The sequence below is a fragment of the Aythya ferina genome (assembly GCF_964211825.1).
Source record: "Aythya ferina genome assembly, chromosome: 8".
NCBI classification, from domain to species: Eukaryota; Metazoa; Chordata; class Aves; order Anseriformes; family Anatidae; genus Aythya; species Aythya ferina.
This window is the reverse complement of record NC_140304.1, coordinates 517577-541484: the sequence shown is the minus strand read 5'-3', so window position 1 is coordinate 541484 and position 23908 is coordinate 517577. Positions and strand designations below refer to the sequence as shown.

At 42.2% G+C, this 23908-nt stretch overlaps 1 long non-coding RNA gene across 1 annotated transcript; it reads right to left on the bottom strand.

Moving 5' to 3' along the window:
- Positions 1-208: 208 nt before the first annotated feature.
- Positions 209-800, bottom strand: LOC311441038. The gene is made up of 2 exons (XR_014695758.1): positions 717-800; positions 209-589 (listed from the first exon to the last, which is right to left on the bottom strand). It is a non-coding gene; the product is annotated as an uncharacterized lncRNA (long non-coding RNA).
- Positions 801-23908: the final 23108 nt, after the last annotated feature.

Below are 23908 nucleotides of genomic sequence, written 5' to 3'. Positions count from 1 at the left end.
TCTGAATGCGCAGCCCCCCCATACAAGCGCCTTTTCCACAGAAGCCACCGACCACCCGCCGCCTCGCCCCCTCCCAATTCGGCCTGCCCCAGGGCGCCACCGACCACCAACCTCCTTGCAGCACCACGCCTCAGCATCCCGAGCTATCCCGACAGCTTCCACCCATCGGGAGGTCCCACTTGTAATAAATGACCGAGTCCCAAATAGGCTTACAATTAATGTTTATGATTTATTAAAGGAATAGAGGTAAGCAAGCAGCGCTGGGTGCGCCAGGAGTCTCTGCTCCACCAAGACGCACACAAGTTACATCAGGCGGCTGGTTTTTATGCTGCTAGGCTAATACATATTCATTACTACTTCTACAAAAGGCAGGGTTATTCTAATTAGTTCCCAGAATCCAAACCCTCCCACTGGTGCAGGCGTTATCAGTCTCCGGTGGTCCCTCTGGGGGCCGCTCGTACTGAAGGCTCGTAGTCTTCCTCCCAGGCTTTGTCCTTTGGTCGTTCTTCAGCTTCTCCCCTCCCCTTATTTAGTAGTTGCTGGGCCAGATGTCAGAAAGCTGTGTCTCGTGCAATAGTCCGCACAGGCACTGCATAGCAAACACACCAAGTAACATTGACTGCAGTTACTCGCAACAGTTACTCACCTGATAAAGAACTGCATGCAATAAAGGCACCAAGTACTACATTATTCTAACAGATCCTACTAGCTGTTACCTCAAAAAGATGTGCGTACCCCTCGCTACTTGGAAACGCATCAGTCCATAAACTCTCATCCACCTGAAGAAGCCTGCAACTGACCGAAGGAAAAACAAACACCCCAAAGAGCAGCCCAAGCAGAATGAGCTCTCTGAGGGGACTCACATACCATTTGGCCCCGACTAGCACCCAAACCCAATCACCTGGGAAGGGTAGGGGCAAAGCACAAGGAAGTAGGAAGAGAGCAGCAGCAGCAGCTGTGGTGTTTGTTTTTTTTTTTTTTTTGTGTGTGTGTGTGTGATTTTTCTTTTTATTTTTTAATCAGTTTTAGCTCAAAAGCATGCATAGTGCAGACAAGAGAACTAGGGTGTTTCTAGAAGCAAAAATCCCCATGCTTTTGCTGCAGCTTTCAATATTAAAAGACATTATGACCAAGCAAGTAATTGGAACTCTTCCAACTGGAATTAGCTCAAACTTTTATTTACGTATAAAGAAAAAACTAGGAGTAGAACATCTGCTTCAGCTTTTACAAATGCTGAAGAACATCTGCTTCAGCTTTTTACAAAACCTTTACCCTAACCCTTACCCTTATCCTAACCATTAGCTTACCCTTATTCTTACCCCAAACCTAACCCTAATCCTTACCCTTACCCTAATCCTTACCCTAAACCTAACTCTTTCCCTAAACCTTATCCTCACCCTAAGCCTTACCCTTAGCCTTACCCTAACACTTACCTTTGCCCTAACCCTTACCCTAATCTGAACCCGAACCCTAACCCTAATACCCTCACCCTAACCCTTACCCTAAGCCTAACCACAGTCCCAACCCCTAACCCCTAACCCTTACCCTAACCCTCTAAACCTACCCCTAACCTATCCCTAACCATAACCCTCTAAGCCTAACCCTAAACCACTAAGCCTAACAATAACCCCCAACCCCAACCCTCACCCGAAACCCTAACTCTACGCCAAACCTTGCCCCTAACCCTAGTTCCCGAGAACTACATCTCCCGGTATGCTCTGGGCATTCAACATGGCCTCCCGGAAGTCCCGAATCCGAAAACTACATTTCCCGGCATACTCTGGGTACGCAACATGGCCTCCCGGAAGTCCGGAGTCCCGAGAACTACATCTCCCGGCATGCTCTGGGCACAAAACATGGCCTCCCAGTGCCGGAAAACTACACCTACCAGCATTCCCCGCACAGCCAGCATGGCCAATCACAGGCCGAGTGCTCGAGAACTGCATTTACCAGCACTCACTGGAACCCTCACCGCCCTTACAAAAAAAGCCTCAAGCCCTAACATCCAAAAAAACCTCGAAACCCCTACAGACCTAACCCAAACTATTTACCACACTAAACCCCTGAAGACCTATGCCTAAAACCCCCAACCCAAAATCTTAGGATGCTCAAAACCCAAAACCAACCCAAAACGTTAGGAATGCTCAAAGCCCTAGCCCAAAAACTTAGGGTGCTCCAAACCCTAACCCCAAAACATTAAGACACAAAAAACCCTAACCCAAAAACTTAGGGTAATACACCATAAATGTTTGCTCATTGTCTTTTGTATTATAAAAACAAGGAGTTCTGTTTGAGGAGCGGGAGTTGCGAAAGCTCCCTGATGAAGTAAGGAGATGCATAATGCTTGCCTAGACACTATGAAAATTCTTTTGCTTAATTTTCTTAAAACCGTTGGGTTTTGTTGGGTTTTCCGTTGTCATCATGGTGGAAAAGTGTAAATTGTGGGTTTTGGAGAACATCAGGTAGGTTTAGGGGGACTTTTGGGGTGGATTCATGATATATGGGGTTTTCTTCTGTTTTTTTTTTTTTTTTTTTTTTTTTGGGGGGGGGTGATCCAATTCATTTTGGGGGTGTTTTTGACGTGTTTTGGGGTCTCCATTGGGTTTCGTTGCGTTTTCCGTGGTCATCATGGTGGAAAAGGGTAAATTGTTGGTTTTGGAGAACATCAGGTAGGTTTAGGTTGGTTTTGGGATTGGATCTATGGTTTTGGGGGATTTTCTTTTGTTTTTGGGGGTGATCCCGTTCTTTTTTGGGGTGTTTTTGACGTGTTTTGGGGTCTCCGTTGGTATTCCTTGGGTTTTATGTGGTCACGGTGGTGGAAAATTGTAAATTGTGGGTTTTGGAGAACTTCAGGTAGGTTTAGGGGAATTTTGGGGTGGATTCATGGTATTTGGTCTTTTCTTCTGTTTTTTTTTGGGTGATCCTGTTCTTTTTTGGGGTGTTTATGACGTGTTTTGGGGTCTCCGTTGGGTTTTAGTTGGGTTCTTGTTGGTCATCATGGTGAAAAAGTGTAAATTGTGGCTTTTGGAGAACATCAGGTAGGTTTAGGGGGACTTTTGGGGCAGAGTCATGTTTTTTGGTGTTTTCTTCTGTTTCTTGGGGTGGTCCCGTTCTTTTTTGGGAAGTTTTTGAGGTGTTTGGGGGTCTCCGTTGGGTTTTGTTGTGTACTCGTTGGTCATCGTGGTGGAAAATGGTAAATTGTGGGTTTTGGAGAACATCAGGTAGGTTTAGGGTGGTTTTGGGATTGGATCCGTGCTTTTTGGGGATTTTCTTCCAGTTTATGGGTGATCCCTTTATTTTTGGGGTGTTTTTGACGTGTTTTGGTGTCTCGTTTTGGGTTTTCGTTTGGTTCATGTTGGTCATCCTGGTGAAAAAGTGTAAATTGTGGCTTTTGGAGAACATCAGGTAGGTTTAGGGGGACTTTTGGTGTGGATCTATGGCTTTTGGGGTTTTCTTTCGTTTTTAGGGTTTATCCCGTTCTTGTTTTGGGTGTTTTTGACTTCTTTTGGGGTCTCTGTTGGGTTTCGTTGGGTTTTCCACGGTCATCATGTTGGAAAATTGTAAATTGTGGGTTTTGGAGATCATCAGGTAGGTTTAGGGTGGTTTTGGGGTGGATCTATGATTTTGAAGGATTTTCTTCCAATTTTGGGGGTGATCCCTTGATCCCTTTCTTTTTTTTTTTTTTTTTTTTTTTTTTTTTTTTTTTTTGACGTGTTTTGTGGTCTCCGTTGGGTTTCGTTGGGTTTTCCATGGTCATCAATGTGGAAAAGTGTAAATTGTGGGTTTTGGAGAACTTCAGGTTGGTTTAGGGGGATTTTTGGTGTGGATCTATGGCTTTTGGGGTTTTCTTTCGTTGTTGGGGTTGAACCAGTTCTTTTTTGGGGTGTTTTTGACGTTTTTGGGGTCTCCGTTGGGTTTTGTTGGGTTCTCGTTGGTCGTTAAGCTAAATGGGAGTGGATTGTGGGTTTTGAAGAAGATCAGGTGAGTTTAGGGTGATTTGGGAGGGAAATGCATAGTTTTGTTTTTTTTTTCTTCTGATCCAGTTCTTTTTTGGGGTGTTTTTGATGTGTTTTGGGGTCTCCGTTGGTTTTTGTTGGGTTCTTGTTGTTCATCATGGTGAAAACGGGTAAATTGTGGGTATTGGAGAACATCAGGTAGGTTTAGGGGGACTTTTGGGGTGGATCAACGGCTTTTAGGGTTTTCTTCCAGTTTTGGGGGTGATCCCGCTTTTTTTTTTGTGGTGTTTTTGACGTGTTTTGGGGTTTCCGTTGTGTTTTGTTGATTTCCTAATGTGTTTTAAGTTTGTTGGGAGTGGACTTTGGGATTTGGAGAACATCAGGTAGGTTTAGTGTGGTTTTGGGGTGGATCTATGTTTTTTGGGGGTTTTCTTTCTTTTTTAGGGGTTATCCTGTTCTCGTTTGGGGTGTTTTTGACTTGTTTTGGGGTCTCCGTTGGGTTTTAGTTGGTCCTTAAGGGAAATGGGAGTGGATTGTGGGTTTTGAAGAAGATCAGGTGAGTTTAGGGTGGTTTTGCGGGGAAATTCATAGTTTTTGGTGTTTTTTCTTCTGATTCAGTTCTTTTTTGGGGTGTTTTTGACGTGTTTTGGGGTTTCCGTTGGGTTTCGTTGAGTTCCTAATGGGTTTTATGGTGGTTGGGAGTGGACATTTGGATTTGGAGAACATCAGGTACGTTTAGAGTGGTTTTGGGATTGGATCCGTGCTTTTTGGGGTTTTCTTTGGTTTTGGGGGTGATCCTGTTCTTGTTTGGGGTGTTTTTGACGTGTTTTGGGTTCTCCGTTGGGTTTCGTTGTGTTTTCCGTGGTCATCATGGTGGAAAAGTGTAAATTGTGGGTTTTGGAGAACATCAGGTAGGTTTATGAGGACTTTTGGGGCAGATTCATGGTTTTTAGGGTTTTCTTCTGTTTTTTCTAGTGATCCAGTTGTTTTTTGGCGTGTTTTTGACGTGTTTTGTGGTCTCCGTTGGGTTTCGTTGGGTTTTCCGTTGTCATCATGGTGGAAAAGTGTAAATTGTGGGTTTTGGAGAACATCAGGTAGGTTTAGGGGGACTTTTGGGGTGGATTCATGATATATGGGGTTTTCTTCTGTTTTTTTTTTTTTTTTTTTTTTTTTTTGGGGGGGGGTGATCCAATTCATTTTGTGGGTGTTTTTGACGTGTTTTGGGGTCTCCATTGGGTTTCGTTGCGTTTTCCGTGGTCATCATGGTGGAAAAGGGTAAATTGTTGGTTTTGGAGAACATCAGGTAGGTTTAGGTTGGTTTTGGGATTGGATCTATGGTTTTGGGGGATTTTCTTTTGTTTTTGGGGGTGATCCCGTTCTTTTTTGGGGTGTTTTTGACGTGTTTTGGGGTCTCCGTTGGTATTCCTTGGGTTTTATGTGGTCACGGTGGTGGAAAATTGTAAATTGTGGGTTTTGGAGAACTTCAGGTAGGTTTAGGGGAATTTTGGGGTGGATTCATGGTATTTGGTCTTTTCTTCTGTTTTTTTTTGGGTGATCCTGTTCTTTTTTGGGGTGTTTATGACGTGTTTTGGGGTCTCCGTTGGGTTTTAGTTGGGTTCTTGTTGGTCATCATGGTGAAAAAGTGTAAATTGTGGCTTTTGGAGAACATCAGGTAGGTTTAGGGGGACTTTTGGGGCAGAGTCATGTTTTTTGGTGTTTTCTTCTGTTTCTTGGGGTGGTCCCGTTCTTTTTTGGGAAGTTTTTGAGGTGTTTGGGGGTCTCCGTTGGGTTTTGTTGTGTACTCGTTGGTCATCGTGGTGGAAAATGGTAAATTGTGGGTTTTGGAGAACATCAGGTAGGTTTAGGGTGGTTTTGGGATTGGATCCGTGCTTTTTGGGGATTTTCTTCCAGTTTATGGGTGATCCCTTTATTTTTGGGGTGTTTTTGACGTGTTTTGGTGTCTCGTTTTGGGTTTTCGTTTGGTTCATGTTGGTCATCCTGGTGAAAAAGTGTAAATTGTGGCTTTTGGAGAACATCAGGTAGGTTTAGGGGGACTTTTGGTGTGGATCTATGGCTTTTGGGGTTTTCTTTCGTTTTTAGGGTTTATCCCGTTCTTGTTTTGGGTGTTTTTGACTTCTTTTGGGGTCTCTGTTGGGTTTCGTTGGGTTTTCCACGGTCATCATGTTGGAAAATTGTAAATTGTGGGTTTTGGAGATCATCAGGTAGGTTTAGGGTGGTTTTGGGGTGGATCTATGATTTTGAAGGATTTTCTTCCAATTTTGGGGGTGATCCCTTGATCCCTTTCTTTTTTTTTTTTTTTTTTTTTTTTTTTTTTTTTTTTTGACGTGTTTTGTGGTCTCCGTTGGGTTTCGTTGGGTTTTCCATGGTCATCAATGTGGAAAAGTGTAAATTGTGGGTTTTGGAGAACTTCAGGTTGGTTTAGGGGGATTTTTGGTGTGGATCTATGGCTTTTGGGGTTTTCTTTCGTTGTTGGGGTTGAACCAGTTCTTTTTTGGGGTGTTTTTGACGTTTTTGGGGTCTCCGTTGGGTTTTGTTGGGTTCTCGTTGGTCGTTAAGCTAAATGGGAGTGGATTGTGGGTTTTGAAGAAGATCAGGTGAGTTTAGGGTGATTTGGGAGGGAAATGCATAGTTTTGTTTTTTTTTTTCTTCTGATCCAGTTCTTTTTTGGGGTGTTTTTGATGTGTTTTGGGGTCTCCGTTGTTTTTTGTTGGGTTCTTGTTGTTCATCATGGTGAAAACGGGTAAATTGTGGGTATTGGAGAACATCAGGTAGGTTTAGGGGGACTTTTGGGGTGGATCAACGGCTTTTAGGGTTTTCTTCCAGTTTTGGGGGTGATCCCGCTTTTTTTTTGTGGTGTTTTTGACGTGTTTTGGGGTTTCCGTTGTGTTTTGTTGATTTCCTAATGTGTTTTAAGTTTGTTGGGAGTGGACTTTGGGATTTGGAGAACATCAGGTAGGTTTAGTGTGGTTTTGGGGTGGATCTATGTTTTTTGGGGGTTTTCTTTCTTTTTTAGGGGTTATCCTGTTCTTGTTTGGGGTGTTTTTGACTTGTTTTGGGGTCTCCGTTGGGTTTTAGTTGGTCCTTAAGGGAAATGGGAGTGGATTGTGGGTTTTGAAGAAGATCAGGTGAGTTTAGGGTGGTTTTGCGGGGAAATTCATAGTTTTTGGTGTTTTTTCTTCTGATTCAGTTCTTTTTTGGGGTGTTTTTGACGTGTTTTGGGGTTTCCGTTGGGTTTCGTTGAGTTCCTAATGGGTTTTATGGTGGTTGGGAGTGGACATTTGGATTTGGAGAACATCAGGTACGTTTAGAGTGGTTTTGGGATTGGATCCGTGCTTTTTGGGGTTTTCTTTGGTTTTGGGGGTGATCCTGTTCTTGTTTGGGGTGTTTTTGACGTGTTTTGGGTTCTCCGTTGGGTTTCGTTGTGTTTTCCGTGGTCATCATGGTGGAAAAGTGTAAATTGTGGGTTTTGGAGAACATCAGGTAGGTTTATGAGGACTTTTGGGGCAGATTCATGGTTTTTAGGGTTTTCTTCTGTTTTTTCTAGTGATCCAGTTGGTTTTCGGCGTGTTTTTGACGTGTTTTGTGGTCTCCGTTGGGTTTCGTTGGGTTTTCCGTGGTCATCATGGTGGAAAAGTGTAAATTGTGGGTTTTGGAGAACATCAGGTAGGTTTATGAGGACTTTTGGGGCAGATTCATGGTTTTTAGGGTTTTCTTCTGTTTTTTCTAGTGATCCAGTTGTTTTTCGGCGTGTTTTTGACGTGTTTTGTGGTCTCCGTTGGGTTTCATTGGGTTTTCCGTTGTCATCATGGTGGAAAAGTGTAAATTGTGGGTTTTGGAGAACATCAGGTAGGTTTAGGGGGACTTTTGGGGTGGATTCATGATATATGGGGTTTTCTTCTGTTTTTTTTTTTTTTTTTTTTTTTTTTTGGGGGGGGGTGATCCAATTCATTTTGTGGGTGTTTTTGACGTGTTTTGGGGTCTCCATTGGGTTTCGTTGCGTTTTCCGTGGTCATCATGGTGGAAAAGGGTAAATTGTTGGTTTTGGAGAACATCAGGTAGGTTTAGGTTGGTTTTGGGATTGGATCTATGGTTTTGGGGGATTTTCTTTTGTTTTTGGGGGTGATCCCGTTCTTTTTTGGGGTGTTTTTGACGTGTTTTGGGGTCTCCGTTGGTATTCCTTGGGTTTTATGTGGTCATGGTGGTGGAAAATTGTAAATTGTGGGTTTTGGAGAACTTCAGGTAGGTTTAGGGGAATTTTGGGGTGGATTCATGGTATTTGGTCTTTTCTTCTGTTTTTTTTTGGGTGATCCTGTTCTTTTTTGGGGTGTTTATGACGTGTTTTGGGGTCTCCGTTGGGTTTTAGTTGGGTTCTTGTTGGTCATCATGGTGAAAAAGTGTAAATTGTGGCTTTTGGAGAACATCAGGTAGGTTTAGGGGGACTTTTGGGGCAGAGTCATGTTTTTTGGTGTTTTCTTCTGTTTCTTGGGGTGGTCCCGTTCTTTTTTGGGAAGTTTTTGAGGTGTTTGGGGGTCTCCGTTGGGTTTTGTTGTGTACTCGTTGGTCATCGTGGTGGAAAATGGTAAATTGTGGGTTTTGGAGAACATCAGGTAGGTTTAGGGTGGTTTTGGGATTGGATCCGTGCTTTTTGGGGATTTTCTTCCAGTTTATGGGTGATCCCTTTATTTTTGGGGTGTTTTTGACGTGTTTTGGTGTCTCGTTTTGGGTTTTCGTTTGGTTCATGTTGGTCATCCTGGTGAAAAAGTGTAAATTGTGGCTTTTGGAGAACATCAGGTAGGTTTAGGGGGACTTTTGGTGTGGATCTATGGCTTTTGGGGTTTTCTTTCGTTTTTAGGGTTTATCCCGTTCTTGTTTTGGGTGTTTTTGACTTCTTTTGGGGTCTCCGTTGGGTTTCGTTGGGTTTTCCATGGTCATCATGTTGGAAAATTGTAAATTGTGGGTTTTGGAGATCATCAGGTAGGTTTAGGGTGGTTTTGGGGTGGATCTATGATTTTGAAGGATTTTCTTCCAATTTTGGGGGTGATCCCTTTCTTTTTTTTTTTTTTTTTTTTTTTTTTTTTTTTTTTTTTTGACGTGTTTTGTGGTCTCCGTTGGGTTTCGTTGGGTTTTCCATGGTCATCAATGTGGAAAAGTGTAAATTGTGGGTTTTGGAGAACTTCAGGTTGGTTTAGGGGGATTTTTGGTGTGGATCTATGGCTTTTGGGGTTTTCTTTCGTTGTTGGGGTTGAACCAGTTCTTTTTTGGGGTGTTTTTGACGTTTTTGGGGTCTCCGTTGGGTTTTGTTGGGTTCTCGTTGGTCGTTAAGCTAAATGGGAGTGGATTGTGGGTTTTGAAGAAGATCAGGTGAGTTTAGGGTGATTTGGGAGGGAAATGCATAGTTTTGTTTTTTTTTTTCTTCTGATCCAGTTCTTTTTTGGGGTGTTTTTGATGTGTTTTGGGGTCTCCGTTGTTTTTTGTTGGGTTCTTGTTGTTCATCATGGTGAAAACGGGTAAATTGTGGGTATTGGAGAACATCAGGTAGGTTTAGGGGGACTTTTGGGGTGGATCAACGGCTTTTAGGGTTTTCTTCCAGTTTTGGGGGTGATCCCGCTTTTTTTTTGTGGTGTTTTTGACGTGTTTTGGGGTTTCCGTTGTGTTTTGTTGATTTCCTAATGTGTTTTAAGTTTGTTGGGAGTGGACTTTGGGATTTGGAGAACATCAGGTAGGTTTAGTGTGGTTTTGGGGTGGATCTATGTTTTTTGGGGGTTTTCTTTCTTTTTTAGGGGTTATCCTGTTCTTGTTTGGGGTGTTTTTGACTTGTTTTGGGGTCTCCGTTGGGTTTTAGTTGGTCCTTAAGGGAAATGGGAGTGGATTGTGGGTTTTGAAGAAGATCAGGTGAGTTTAGGGTGGTTTTGCGGGGAAATTCATAGTTTTTGGTGTTTTTTCTTCTGATTCAGTTCTTTTTTGGGGTGTTTTTGACGTGTTTTGGGGTTTCCGTTGGGTTTCGTTGAGTTCCTAATGGGTTTTATGGTGGTTGGGAGTGGACATTTGGATTTGGAGAACATCAGGTACGTTTAGAGTGGTTTTGGGATTGGATCCGTGCTTTTTGGGGTTTTCTTTGGTTTTGGGGGTGATCCTGTTCTTGTTTGGGGTGTTTTTGACGTGTTTTGGGTTCTCCGTTGGGTTTCGTTGTGTTTTCCGTGGTCATCATGGTGGAAAAGTGTAAATTGTGGGTTTTGGAGAACATCAGGTAGGTTTATGAGGACTTTTGGGGCAGATTCATGGTTTTTAGGGTTTTCTTCTGTTTTTTCTAGTGATCCAGTTGGTTTTCGGCGTGTTTTTGACGTGTTTTGTGGTCTCTGTTGGGTTTCGTTGGGTTTTCCGTGGTCATCATGGTGGAAAAGTGTAAATTGTGGGTTTTGGAGAACATCAGGTAGGTTTATGAGGACTTTTGGGGCAGATTCATGGTTTTTAGGGTTTTCTTCTGTTTTTTCTAGTGATCCAGTTGTTTTTCGGCGTGTTTTTGACGTGTTTTGTGGTCTCCGTTGGGTTTCATTGGGTTTTCCGTTGTCATCATGGTGGAAAAGTGTAAATTGTGGGTTTTGGAGAACATCAGGTAGGTTTAGGGGGACTTTTGGGGTGGATTCATGATATATGGGGTTTTCTTCTGTTTTTTTTTTTTTTTTTTTTTTTTTTTTGGGGGGGGGTGATCCAATTCATTTTGTGGGTGTTTTTGACGTGTTTTGGGGTCTCCATTGGGTTTCGTTGCGTTTTCCGTGGTCATCATGGTGGAAAAGGGTAAATTGTTGGTTTTGGAGAACATCAGGTAGGTTTAGGTTGGTTTTGGGATTGGATCTATGGTTTTGGGGGATTTTCTTTTGTTTTTGGGGGTGATCCCGTTCTTTTTTGGGGTGTTTTTGACGTGTTTTGGGGTCTCCGTTGGTATTCCTTGGGTTTTATGTGGTCATGGTGGTGGAAAATTGTAAATTGTGGGTTTTGGAGAACTTCAGGTAGGTTTAGGGGAATTTTGGGGTGGATTCATGGTATTTGGTCTTTTCTTCTGTTTTTTTTTGGGTGATCCTGTTCTTTTTTGGGGTGTTTATGACGTGTTTTGGGGTCTCCGTTGGGTTTTAGTTGGGTTCTTGTTGGTCATCATGGTGAAAAAGTGTAAATTGTGGCTTTTGGAGAACATCAGGTAGGTTTAGGGGGACTTTTGGGGCAGAGTCATGTTTTTTGGTGTTTTCTTCTGTTTCTTGGGGTGGTCCCGTTCTTTTTTGGGAAGTTTTTGAGGTGTTTGGGGGTCTCCGTTGGGTTTTGTTGTGTACTCGTTGGTCATCGTGGTGGAAAATGGTAAATTGTGGGTTTTGGAGAACATCAGGTAGGTTTAGGGTGGTTTTGGGATTGGATCCGTGCTTTTTGGGGATTTTCTTCCAGTTTATGGGTGATCCCTTTATTTTTGGGGTGTTTTTGACGTGTTTTGGTGTCTCGTTTTGGGTTTTCGTTTGGTTCATGTTGGTCATCCTGGTGAAAAAGTGTAAATTGTGGCTTTTGGAGAACATCAGGTAGGTTTAGGGGGACTTTTGGTGTGGATCTATGGCTTTTGGGGTTTTCTTTCGTTTTTAGGGTTTATCCCGTTCTTGTTTTGGGTGTTTTTGACTTCTTTTGGGGTCTCCGTTGGGTTTCGTTGGGTTTTCCATGGTCATCATGTTGGAAAATTGTAAATTGTGGGTTTTGGAGATCATCAGGTAGGTTTAGGGTGGTTTTGGGGTGGATCTATGATTTTGAAGGATTTTCTTCCAATTTTGGGGGTGATCCCTTTCTTTTTTTTTTTTTTTTTTTTTTTTTTTTTTTTTTTTTTGACGTGTTTTGTGGTCTCCGTTGGGTTTCGTTGGGTTTTCCATGGTCATCAATGTGGAAAAGTGTAAATTGTGGGTTTTGGAGAACTTCAGGTTGGTTTAGGGGGATTTTTGGTGTGGATCTATGGCTTTTGGGGTTTTCTTTCGTTGTTGGGGTTGAACCAGTTCTTTTTTGGGGTGTTTTTGACGTTTTTGGGGTCTCCGTTGGGTTTTGTTGGGTTCTCGTTGGTCGTTAAGCTAAATGGGAGTGGATTGTGGGTTTTGAAGAAGATCAGGTGAGTTTAGGGTGATTTGGGAGGGAAATGCATAGTTTTGTTTTTTTTTTTCTTCTGATCCAGTTCTTTTTTGGGGTGTTTTTGATGTGTTTTGGGGTCTCCGTTGTTTTTTGTTGGGTTCTTGTTGTTCATCATGGTGAAAACGGGTAAATTGTGGGTATTGGAGAACATCAGGTAGGTTTAGGGGGACTTTTGGGGTGGATCAACGGCTTTTAGGGTTTTCTTCCAGTTTTGGGGGTGATCCCGCTTTTTTTTTGTGGTGTTTTTGACGTGTTTTGGGGTTTCCGTTGTGTTTTGTTGATTTCCTAATGTGTTTTAAGTTTGTTGGGAGTGGACTTTGGGATTTGGAGAACATCAGGTAGGTTTAGTGTGGTTTTGGGGTGGATCTATGTTTTTTGGGGGTTTTCTTTCTTTTTTAGGGGTTATCCTGTTCTTGTTTGGGGTGTTTTTGACTTGTTTTGGGGTCTCCGTTGGGTTTTAGTTGGTCCTTAAGGGAAATGGGAGTGGATTGTGGGTTTTGAAGAAGATCAGGTGAGTTTAGGGTGGTTTTGCGGGGAAATTCATAGTTTTTGGTGTTTTTTCTTCTGATTCAGTTCTTTTTTGGGGTGTTTTTGACGTGTTTTGGGGTTTCCGTTGGGTTTCGTTGAGTTCCTAATGGGTTTTATGGTGGTTGGGAGTGGACATTTGGATTTGGAGAACATCAGGTACGTTTAGAGTGGTTTTGGGATTGGATCCGTGCTTTTTGGGGTTTTCTTTGGTTTTGGGGGTGATCCTGTTCTTGTTTGGGGTGTTTTTGACGTGTTTTGGGTTCTCCGTTGGGTTTCGTTGTGTTTTCCGTGGTCATCATGGTGGAAAAGTGTAAATTGTGGGTTTTGGAGAACATCAGGTAGGTTTATGAGGACTTTTGGGGCAGATTCATGGTTTTTAGGGTTTTCTTCTGTTTTTTCTAGTGATCCAGTTGTTTTTCGGCGTGTTTTTGACGTGTTTTGTGGTCTCCGTTGGGTTTCGTTGGGTTTTCCGTGGTCATCATGGTGGAAAAGTGTAAATTGTGGGTTTTGGAGAACATCAGGTAGATTTAGGGTGTTTTGGGGGTGGATCTATGGTTTTGGGGGATTTTGTTCCAGTTTTGGGGTGATCGAATTCATTTTTGGGGTGTTTCTGACGTGTTTTGGGTTCTTCGTTGGGTTTCGTTGGGTTTTCCGTTGTCATCATGGTGGAAAAGTGTAAATTGTGGGTTTTGGAGAACATCAGGTAGGTTTAGGGGGACTTTTGGGGTGGATTCATGATATATGGGGTTTTCTTCTGTTTTTTTTTTTTTTTTTTTTTTTTTGGGGGGGGGTGATCCAATTCATTTTGTGGGTGTTTTTGACGTGTTTTGGGGTCTCCATTGGGTTTCGTTGCGTTTTCCGTGGTCATCATGGTGGAAAAGGGTAAATTGTTGGTTTTGGAGAACATCAGGTAGGTTTAGGTTGGTTTTGGGATTGGATCTATGGTTTTGGGGGATTTTCTTTTGTTTTTGGGGGTGATCCCGTTCTTTTTTGGGGTGTTTTTGACGTGTTTTGGGGTCTCCGTTGGTATTCCTTGGGTTTTATGTGGTCACGGTGGTGGAAAATTGTAAATTGTGGGTTTTGGAGAACTTCAGGTAGGTTTAGGGGAATTTTGGGGTGGATTCATGGTATTTGGTCTTTTCTTCTGTTTTTTTTTGGGTGATCCTGTTCTTTTTTGGGGTGTTTATGACGTGTTTTGGGGTCTCCGTTGGGTTTTAGTTGGGTTCTTGTTGGTCATCATGGTGAAAAAGTGTAAATTGTGGCTTTTGGAGAACATCAGGTAGGTTTAGGGGGACTTTTGGGGCAGAGTCATGTTTTTTGGTGTTTTCTTCTGTTTCTTGGGGTGGTCCCGTTCTTTTTTGGGAAGTTTTTGAGGTGTTTGGGGGTCTCCGTTGGGTTTTGTTGTGTACTCGTTGGTCATCGTGGTGGAAAATGGTAAATTGTGGGTTTTGGAGAACATCAGGTAGGTTTAGGGTGGTTTTGGGATTGGATCCGTGCTTTTTGGGGATTTTCTTCCAGTTTATGGGTGATCCCTTTATTTTTGGGGTGTTTTTGACGTGTTTTGGTGTCTCGTTTTGGGTTTTCGTTTGGTTCATGTTGGTCATCCTGGTGAAAAAGTGTAAATTGTGGCTTTTGGAGAACATCAGGTAGGTTTAGGGGGACTTTTGGTGTGGATCTATGGCTTTTGGGGTTTTCTTTCGTTTTTAGGGTTTATCCCGTTCTTGTTTTGGGTGTTTTTGACTTCTTTTGGGGTCTCCGTTGGGTTTCGTTGGGTTTTCCATGGTCATCATGTTGGAAAATTGTAAATTGTGGGTTTTGGAGATCATCAGGTAGGTTTAGGGTGGTTTTGGGGTGGATCTATGATTTTGAAGGATTTTCTTCCAATTTTGGGGGTGATCCCTTTCTTTTTTTTTTTTTTTTTTTTTTTTTTTTTTTTTTTTTGACGTGTTTTGTGGTCTCCGTTGGGTTTCGTTGGGTTTTCCATGGTCATCAATGTGGAAAAGTGTAAATTGTGGGTTTTGGAGAACTTCAGGTTGGTTTAGGGGGATTTTTGGTGTGGATCTATGGCTTTTGGGGTTTTCTTTCGTTGTTGGGGTTGAACCAGTTCTTTTTTGGGGTGTTTTTGACGTTTTTGGGGTCTCCGTTGGGTTTTGTTGGGTTCTCGTTGGTCGTTAAGCTAAATGGGAGTGGATTGTGGGTTTTGAAGAAGATCAGGTGAGTTTAGGGTGATTTGGGAGGGAAATGCATAGTTTTGTTTTTTTTTTTCTTCTGATCCAGTTCTTTTTTGGGGTGTTTTTGATGTGTTTTGGGGTCTCCGTTGTTTTTTGTTGGGTTCTTGTTGTTCATCATGGTGAAAACGGGTAAATTGTGGGTATTGGAGAACATCAGGTAGGTTTAGGGGGACTTTTGGGGTGGATCAACGGCTTTTAGGGTTTTCTTCCAGTTTTGGGGGTGATCCCGCTTTTTTTTTGTGGTGTTTTTGACGTGTTTTGGGGTTTCCGTTGTGTTTTGTTGATTTCCTAATGTGTTTTAAGTTTGTTGGGAGTGGACTTTGGGATTTGGAGAACATCAGGTAGGTTTAGTGTGGTTTTGGGGTGGATCTATGTTTTTTGGGGGTTTTCTTTCTTTTTTAGGGGTTATCCTGTTCTTGTTTGGGGTGTTTTTGACTTGTTTTGGGGTCTCCGTTGGGTTTTAGTTGGTCCTTAAGGGAAATGGGAGTGGATTGTGGGTTTTGAAGAAGATCAGGTGAGTTTAGGGTGGTTTTGCGGGGAAATTCATAGTTTTTGGTGTTTTTTCTTCTGATTCAGTTCTTTTTTGGGGTGTTTTTGACGTGTTTTGGGGCTTCCGTTGGGTTTCGTTGAGTTCCTAATGGGTTTTATGGTGGTTGGGAGTGGACATTTGGATTTGGAGAACATCAGGTACGTTTAGAGTGGTTTTGGGATTGGATCCGTGCTTTTTGGGGTTTTCTTTGGTTTTGGGGGTGATCCTGTTCTTGTTTGGGGTGTTTTTGACGTGTTTTGGGTTCTCCGTTGGGTTTCGTTGTGTTTTCCGTGGTCATCATGGTGGAAAAGTGTAAATTGTGGGTTTTGGAGAACATCAGGTAGGTTTATGAGGACTTTTGGGGCAGATTCATGGTTTTTAGGGTTTTCTTCTGTTTTTTCTAGTGATCCAGTTGGTTTTCGGCGTGTTTTTGACGTGTTTTGTGGTCTCCGTTGGGTTTCGTTGGGTTTTCCGTGGTCATCATGGTGGAAAAGTGTAAATTGTGGGTTTTGGAGAACATCAGGTAGATTTAGGGTGTTTTGGGGGTGGATCTATGGTTTTGGGGGATTTTGTTCCAGTTTTGGGGTGATCGAATTCATTTTTGGGGTGTTTCTGACGTGTTTTGGGTTCTTCGTTGGGTTTCGTTGGGTTTTCCGTTGTCATCATGGTGGAAAAGTGTAAATTGTGGGTTTTGGAGAACATCAGGTAGGTTTAGGGGGACTTTTGGGGTGGATTCATGATATATGGGGTTTTCTTCTGTTTTTTTTTTTTTTTTTTTTTTTTTGGGGGGGGGTGATCCAATTCATTTTGTGGGTGTTTTTGACGTGTTTTGGGGTCTCCATTGGGTTTCGTTGCGTTTTCCGTGGTCATCATGGTGGAAAAGGGTAAATTGTTGGTTTTGGAGAACATCAGGTAGGTTTAGGTTGGTTTTGGGATTGGATCTATGGTTTTGGGGGATTTTCTTTTGTTTTTGGGGGTGATCCCGTTCTTTTTTGGGGTGTTTTTGACGTGTTTTGGGGTCTCCGTTGGTATTCCTTGGGTTTTATGTGGTCACGGTGGTGGAAAATTGTAAATTGTGGGTTTTGGAGAACTTCAGGTAGGTTTAGGGGAATTTTGGGGTGGATTCATGGTATTTGGTCTTTTCTTCTGTTTTTTTTTGGGTGATCCTGTTCTTTTTTGGGGTGTTTATGACGTGTTTTGGGGTCTCCGTTGGGTTTTAGTTGGGTTCTTGTTGGTCATCATGGTGAAAAAGTGTAAATTGTGGCTTTTGGAGAACATCAGGTAGGTTTAGGGGGACTTTTGGGGCAGAGTCATGTTTTTTGGTGTTTTCTTCTGTTTCTTGGGGTGGTCCCGTTCTTTTTTGGGAAGTTTTTGAGGTGTTTGGGGGTCTCCGTTGGGTTTTGTTGTGTACTCGTTGGTCATCGTGGTGGAAAATGGTAAATTGTGGGTTTTGGAGAACATCAGGTAGGTTTAGGGTGGTTTTGGGATTGGATCCGTGCTTTTTGGGGATTTTCTTCCAGTTTATGGGTGATCCCTTTATTTTTGGGGTGTTTTTGACGTGTTTTGGTGTCTCGTTTTGGGTTTTCGTTTGGTTCATGTTGGTCATCCTGGTGAAAAAGTGTAAATTGTGGCTTTTGGAGAACATCAGGTAGGTTTAGGGGGACTTTTGGTGTGGATCTATGGCTTTTGGGGTTTTCTTTCGTTTTTAGGGTTTATCCCGTTCTTGTTTTGGGTGTTTTTGACTTCTTTTGGGGTCTCCGTTGGGTTTCGTTGGGTTTTCCATGGTCATCATGTTGGAAAATTGTAAATTGTGGGTTTTGGAGATCATCAGGTAGGTTTAGGGTGGTTTTGGGGTGGATCTATGATTTTGAAGGATTTTCTTCCAATTTTGGGGGTGATCCCTTTCTTTTTTTTTTTTTTTTTTTTTTTTTTTTTTTTTTTTTTGACGTGTTTTGTGGTCTCCGTTGGGTTTCGTTGGGTTTTCCATGGTCATCAATGTGGAAAAGTGTAAATTATGGGTTTTGGAGAACTTCAGGTTGGTTTAGGGGGATTTTTGGTGTGGATCTATGGCTTTTGGGGTTTTCTTTCGTTGTTGGGGTTGAACCAGTTCTTTTTTGGGGTGTTTTTGACGTTTTTGGGGTCTCCGTTGGGTTTTGTTGGGTTCTCGTTGGTCGTTAAGCTAAATGGGAGTGGATTGTGGGTTTTGAAGAAGATCAGGTGAGTTTAGGGTGATTTGGGAGGGAAATGCATAGTTTTGTTTTTTTTTTTCTTCTGATCCAGTTCTTTTTTGGGGTGTTTTTGATGTGTTTTGGGGTCTCCGTTGTTTTTTGTTGGGTTCTTGTTGTTCATCATGGTGAAAACGGGTAAATTGTGGGTATTGGAGAACATCAGGTAGGTTTAGGGGGACTTTTGGGGTGGATCAACGGCTTTTAGGGTTTTCTTCCAGTTTTGGGGGTGATCCCGCTTTTTTTTTGTGGTGTTTTTGACGTGTTTTGGGGTTTCCGTTGTGTTTTGTTGATTTCCTAATGTGTTTTAAGTTTGTTGGGAGTGGACTTTGGGATTTGGAGAACATCAGGTAGGTTTAGTGTGGTTTTGGGGTGGATCTATGTTTTTTGGGGGTTTTCTTTCTTTTTTAGGGGTTATCCTGTTCTTGTTTGGGGTGTTTTTGACTTGTTTTGGGGTCTCCGTTGGGTTTTAGTTGGTCCTTAAGGGAAATGGGAGTGGATTGTGGGTTTTGAAGAAGATCAGGTGAGTTTAGGGTGGTTTTGCGGGGAAATTCATAGTTTTTGGTGTTTTTTCTTCTGATTCAGTTCTTTTTTGGGGTGTTTTTGACGTGTTTTGGGGCTTCCGTTGGGTTTCGTTGAGTTCCTAATGGGTTTTATGGTGGTTGGGAGTGGACATTTGGATTTGGAGAACATCAGGTACGTTTAGAGTGGTTTTGGGATTGGATCCGTGCTTTTTGGGGTTTTCTTTGGTTTTGGGGGTGATCCAATTCATTTTGGGGGTGTTTTTGACGTGTTTTGGGGTCTCCATTGGGTTTCGTTGCGTTTTCCGTGGTCATCATGGTGGAAAAGTGTAAATTGTGGGTTTTGGAGAACATCAGGTAGGTTTATGAGGACTTTTGGGGCAGATTCATGGTTTTTAGGGTTTTCATCTGTTTTTTCTAGTGATCCAGTTGGTTTTCGGCGTGTTTTTGACGTGTTTTGTGGTCTCCGTTGGGTTTCGTTGGGTTTTCCGTGGTCATCATGGTGGAAAAGTGTAAATTGTGGGTTTTGGAGAACATCAGGTAGGTTTAGGGGGACTTTTGGGGTGGATTCATGATATATGGGGTTTTCTTCTGTTTTTTTTTTTTTTTTTTTTTTTTTTTGGGGGGGGGTGATCCAATTCATTTTGGGGGTGTTTTTGACGTGTTTTGGGGTCTCCATTGGGTTTCGTTGCGTTTTCCGTGGTCATCATGGTGGAAAAGGGTAAATTGTTGGTTTTGGAGAACATCAGGTAGGTTTAGGTTGGTTTTGGGATTGGATCTATGGTTTTGGGGGATTTTCTTTTGTTTTTGGGGGTGATCCCGTTCTTTTTTGGGGTGTTTTTGACGTGTTTTGGGGTCTCCGTTGGTATTCCTTGGGTTTTATGTGGTCATGGTGGTGGAAAATTGTAAATTGTGGGTTTTGGAGAACTTCAGGTAGGTTTAGGGGAATTTTGGGGTGGATTCATGGTATTTGGTCTTTTCTTCTGTTTTTTTTTGGGTGATCCTGTTCTTTTTTGGGGTGTTTATGACGTGTTTTGGGGTCTCCGTTGGGTTTTAGTTGGGTTCTTGTTGGTCATCATGGTGAAAAAGTGTAAATTGTGGCTTTTGGAGAACATCAGGTAGGTTTAGGGGGACTTTTGGGGCAGAGTCATGTTTTTTGGTGTTTTCTTCTGTTTCTTGGGGTGGTCCCGTTCTTTTTTGGGAAGTTTTTGAGGTGTTTGGGGGTCTCCGTTGGGTTTTGTTGTGTACTCGTTGGTCATCGTGGTGGAAAATGGTAAATTGTGGGTTTTGGAGAACATCAGGTAGGTTTAGGGTGGTTTTGGGATTGGATCCGTGCTTTTTGGGGATTTTCTTCCAGTTTATGGGTGATCCCTTTATTTTTGGGGTGTTTTTGACGTGTTTTGGTGTCTCGTTTTGGGTTTTCGTTTGGTTCATGTTGGTCATCCTGGTGAAAAAGTGTAAATTGTGGCTTTTGGAGAACATCAGGTAGGTTTAGGGGGACTTTTGGTGTGGATCTATGGCTTTTGGGGTTTTCTTTCGTTTTTAGGGTTTATCCCGTTCTTGTTTTGGGTGTTTTTGACTTCTTTTGGGGTCTCCGTTGGGTTTCGTTGGGTTTTCCATGGTCATCATGTTGGAAAATTGTAAATTGTGGGTTTTGGAGATCATCAGGTAGGTTTAGGGTGGTTTTGGGGTGGATCTATGATTTTGAAGGATTTTCTTCCAATTTTGGGGGTGATCCCTTTCTTTTTTTTTTTTTTTTTTTTTTTTTTTTTTTTTTTTTGACGTGTTTTGTGGTCTCCGTTGGGTTTCGTTGGGTTTTCCATGGTCATCAATGTGGAAAAGTGTAAATTGTGGGTTTTGGAGAACTTCAGGTTGGTTTAGGGGGATTTTTGGTGTGGATCTATGGCTTTTGGGGTTTTCTTTCGTTGTTGGGGTTGAACCAGTTCTTTTTTGGGGTGTTTTTGACGTTTTTGGGGTCTCCGTTGGGTTTTGTTGGGTTCTCGTTGGTCGTTAAGCTAAATGGGAGTGGATTGTGGGTTTTGAAGAAGATCAGGTGAGTTTAGGGTGATTTGGGAGGGAAATGCATAGTTTTGTTTTTTTTTTCTTCTGATCCAGTTCTATTTTGGGGTGTTTTTGATGTGTTTTGGGGTCTCCGTTGGTTTTTGTTGGGTTCTTGTTGTTCATCATGGTGAAAACGGGTAAATTGTGGGTATTGGAGAACATCAGGTAGGTTTAGGGGGACTTTTGGGGTGGATCAACGGCTTTTAGGGTTTTCTTCCAGTTTTGGGGGTGATCCCGCTTTTTTTTTTGTGGTGTTTTTGACGTGTTTTGGGGTTTCCGTTGTGTTTTGTTGATTTCCTAATGTGTTTTAAGTTTGTTGGGAGTGGACTTTGGGATTTGGAGAACATCAGGTAGGTTTAGTGTGGTTTTGGGGTGGATCTATGTTTTTTGGGGGTTTTCTTTCTTTTTTAGGGGTTATCCTGTTCTTGTTTGGGGTGTTTTTGACTTGTTTTGGGGTCTCCGTTGGGTTTTAGTTGGTCCTTAAGGGAAATGGGAGTGGATTGTGGGTTTTGAAGAAGATCAGGTGAGTTTAGGGTGGTTTTGCGGGGAAATTCATAGTTTTTGGTGTTTTTTCTTCTGATTCAGTTCTTTTTTGGGGTGTTTTTGACGTGTTTTGGGGTTTCCGTTGGGTTTCGTTGAGTTCCTAATGGGTTTTATGGTGGTTGGGAGTGGACATTTGGATTTGGAGAACATCAGGTACGTTTAGAGTGGTTTTGGGATTGGATCCGTGCTTTTTGGGGTTTTCTTTGGTTTTGGGGGTGATCCTGTTCTTGTTTGGGGTGTTTTTGACGTGTTTTGGGTTCTCCGTTGGGTTTCGTTGTGTTTTCCGTGGTCATCATGGTGGAAAAGTGTAAATTGTGGGTTTTGGAGAACATCAGGTAGGTTTATGAGGACTTTTGGGGCAGATTCATGGTTTTTAGGGTTTTCTTCTGTTTTTTCTAGTGATCCAGTTGGTTTTCGGCGTGTTTTTGACGTGTTTTGTGGTCTCCGTTGGGTTTCGTTGGGTTTTCCGTGGTCATCATGGTGGAAAAGTGTAAATTGTGGGTTTTGGAGAACATCAGGTAGATTTAGGGTGTTTTGGGGGTGGATCTATGGTTTTGGGGGATTTTGTTCCAGTTTTGGGGTGATCGAATTCATTTTTGGGGTGTTTCTGACGTGTTTTGGGTTCTTCGTTGGGTTTCGTTGGGTTTTCCGTTGTCATCATGGTGGAAAAGTGTAAATTGTGGGTTTTGGAGAACATCAGGTAGGTTTAGGGGGACTTTTGGGGTGGATTCATGATATATGGGGTTTTCTTCTGTTTTTTTTTTTTTTTTTTTTTTTTTTGGGGGGGTGATCCAATTCATTTTGGGGGTGTTTTTGACGTGTTTTGGGGTCTCCATTGGGTTTCGTTGCGTTTTCCGTGGTCATCATGGTGGAAAAGGGTAAATTGTTGGTTTTGGAGAACATCAGGTAGGTTTAGGTTGGTTTTGGGATTGGATCTATGGTTTTGGGGGATTTTCTTTTGTTTTTGGGGGTGATCCCGTTCTTTTTTGGGGTGTTTTTGACGTGTTTTGGGGTCTCCGTTGGTATTCCTTGGGTTTTATGTGGTCATGGTGGTGGAAAATTGTAAATTGTGGGTTTTGGAGAACTTCAGGTAGGTTTAGGGGAATTTTGGGGTGGATTCATGGTATTTGGTCTTTTCTTCTGTTTTTTTTTGGGTGATCCTGTTCTTTTTTGGGGTGTTTATGACGTGTTTTGGGGTCTCCGTTGGGTTTTAGTTGGGTTCTTGTTGGTCATCATGGTGAAAAAGTGTAAATTGTGGCTTTTGGAGAACATCAGGTAGGTTTAGGGGGACTTTTGGGGCAGAGTCATGTTTTTTGGTGTTTTCTTCTGTTTCTTGGGGTGGTCCCGTTCTTTTTTGGGAAGTTTTTGAGGTGTTTGGGGGTCTCCGTTGGGTTTTGTTGTGTACTCGTTGGTCATCGTGGTGGAAAATGGTAAATTGTGGGTTTTGGAGAACATCAGGTAGGTTTAGGGTGGTTTTGGGATTGGATCCGTGCTTTTTGGGGATTTTCTTCCAGTTTATGGGTGATCCCTTTATTTTTGGGGTGTTTTTGACGTGTTTTGGTGTCTCGTTTTGGGTTTTCGTTTGGTTCATGTTGGTCATCCTGGTGAAAAAGTGTAAATTGTGGCTTTTGGAGAACATCAGGTAGGTTTAGGGGGACTTTTGGTGTGGATCTATGGCTTTTGGGGTTTTCTTTCGTTTTTAGGGTTTATCCCGTTCTTGTTTTGGGTGTTTTTGACTTCTTTTGGGGTCTCCGTTGGGTTTCGTTGGGTTTTCCATGGTCATCATGTTGGAAAATTGTAAATTGTGGGTTTTGGAGATCATCAGGTAGGTTTAGGGTGGTTTTGGGGTGGATCTATGATTTTGAAGGATTTTCTTCCAATTTTGGGGGTGATCCCTTTCTTTTTTTTTTTTTTTTTTTTTTTTTTTTTTTTTTTTTGACGTGTTTTGTGGTCTCCGTTGGGTTTCGTTGGGTTTTCCATGGTCATCAATGTGGAAAAGTGTAAATTGTGGGTTTTGGAGAACTTCAGGTTGGTTTAGGGGGATTTTTGGTGTGGATCTATGGCTTTTGGGGTTTTCTTTCGTTGTTGGGGTTGAACCAGTTCTTTTTTGGGGTGTTTTTGACGTTTTTGGGGTCTCCGTTGGGTTTTGTTGGGTTCTCGTTGGTCGTTAAGCTAAATGGGAGTGGATTGTGGGTTTTGAAGAAGATCAGGTGAGTTTAGGGTGATTTGGGAGGGAAATGCATAGTTTTGTTTTTTTTTTCTTCTGATCCAGTTCTTTTTTGGGGTGTTTTTGATGTGTTTTGGGGTCTCCGTTGGTTTTTGTTGGGTTCTTGTTGTTCATCATGGTGAAAACGGGTAAATTGTGGGTATTGGAGAACATCAGGTAGGTTTAGGGGGACTTTTGGGGTGGATCAACGGCTTTTAGGGTTTTCTTCCAGTTTTGGGGGTGATCCCGCTTTTTTTTTGTGGTGTTTTTGACGTGTTTTGGGGTTTCCGTTGTGTTTTGTTGATTTCCTAATGTGTTTTAAGTTTGTTGGGAGTGGACTTTGGGATTTGGAGAACATCAGGTATACTACCTGTGATAAACTAGATATCTCTTCTTGTTGAGCCTTTATAGCATCCAGAATTTTGTTTTCTAACTTCTCTATAATTGCAGAAATATTAACTATTGCCTTTTCCAATTCACTCACTCCTAACCATGGGATAAACCATCGCACAAAACTATGAAAAGGGGTGTGTCTCTCTACCAATGGATTGTTAATTTTTCATCTGATTCTCCGGATATGATTTCTCAAGTAACCTCGAGGCACTACATCATGTACTGTCATATTGGGGACTACCGCTCCAAGAGTGCAAGTTCCCTTCCAATTCTCAGGCAAGACCTTACGGGCTGTATCATTGCATAGCCAATACCACCCTTTTCCTTCTGGAACCGTCCAGCTGGTTGAATTTGCCCAGCCGCTAGTCGTACTAATATCAATTGTTCAATTACAAGATGTCTGATTTCCCACATAAGTAGTATCCGTATTTATACAATGCTGTTTTCCTATACCCTTAGGCGGGTTACACCTTTGTACACATACATAATAGGATTCTAACGGCATGAAGCTACTCACTTCTAGTTCCAAAACTGCTTAATATTTTC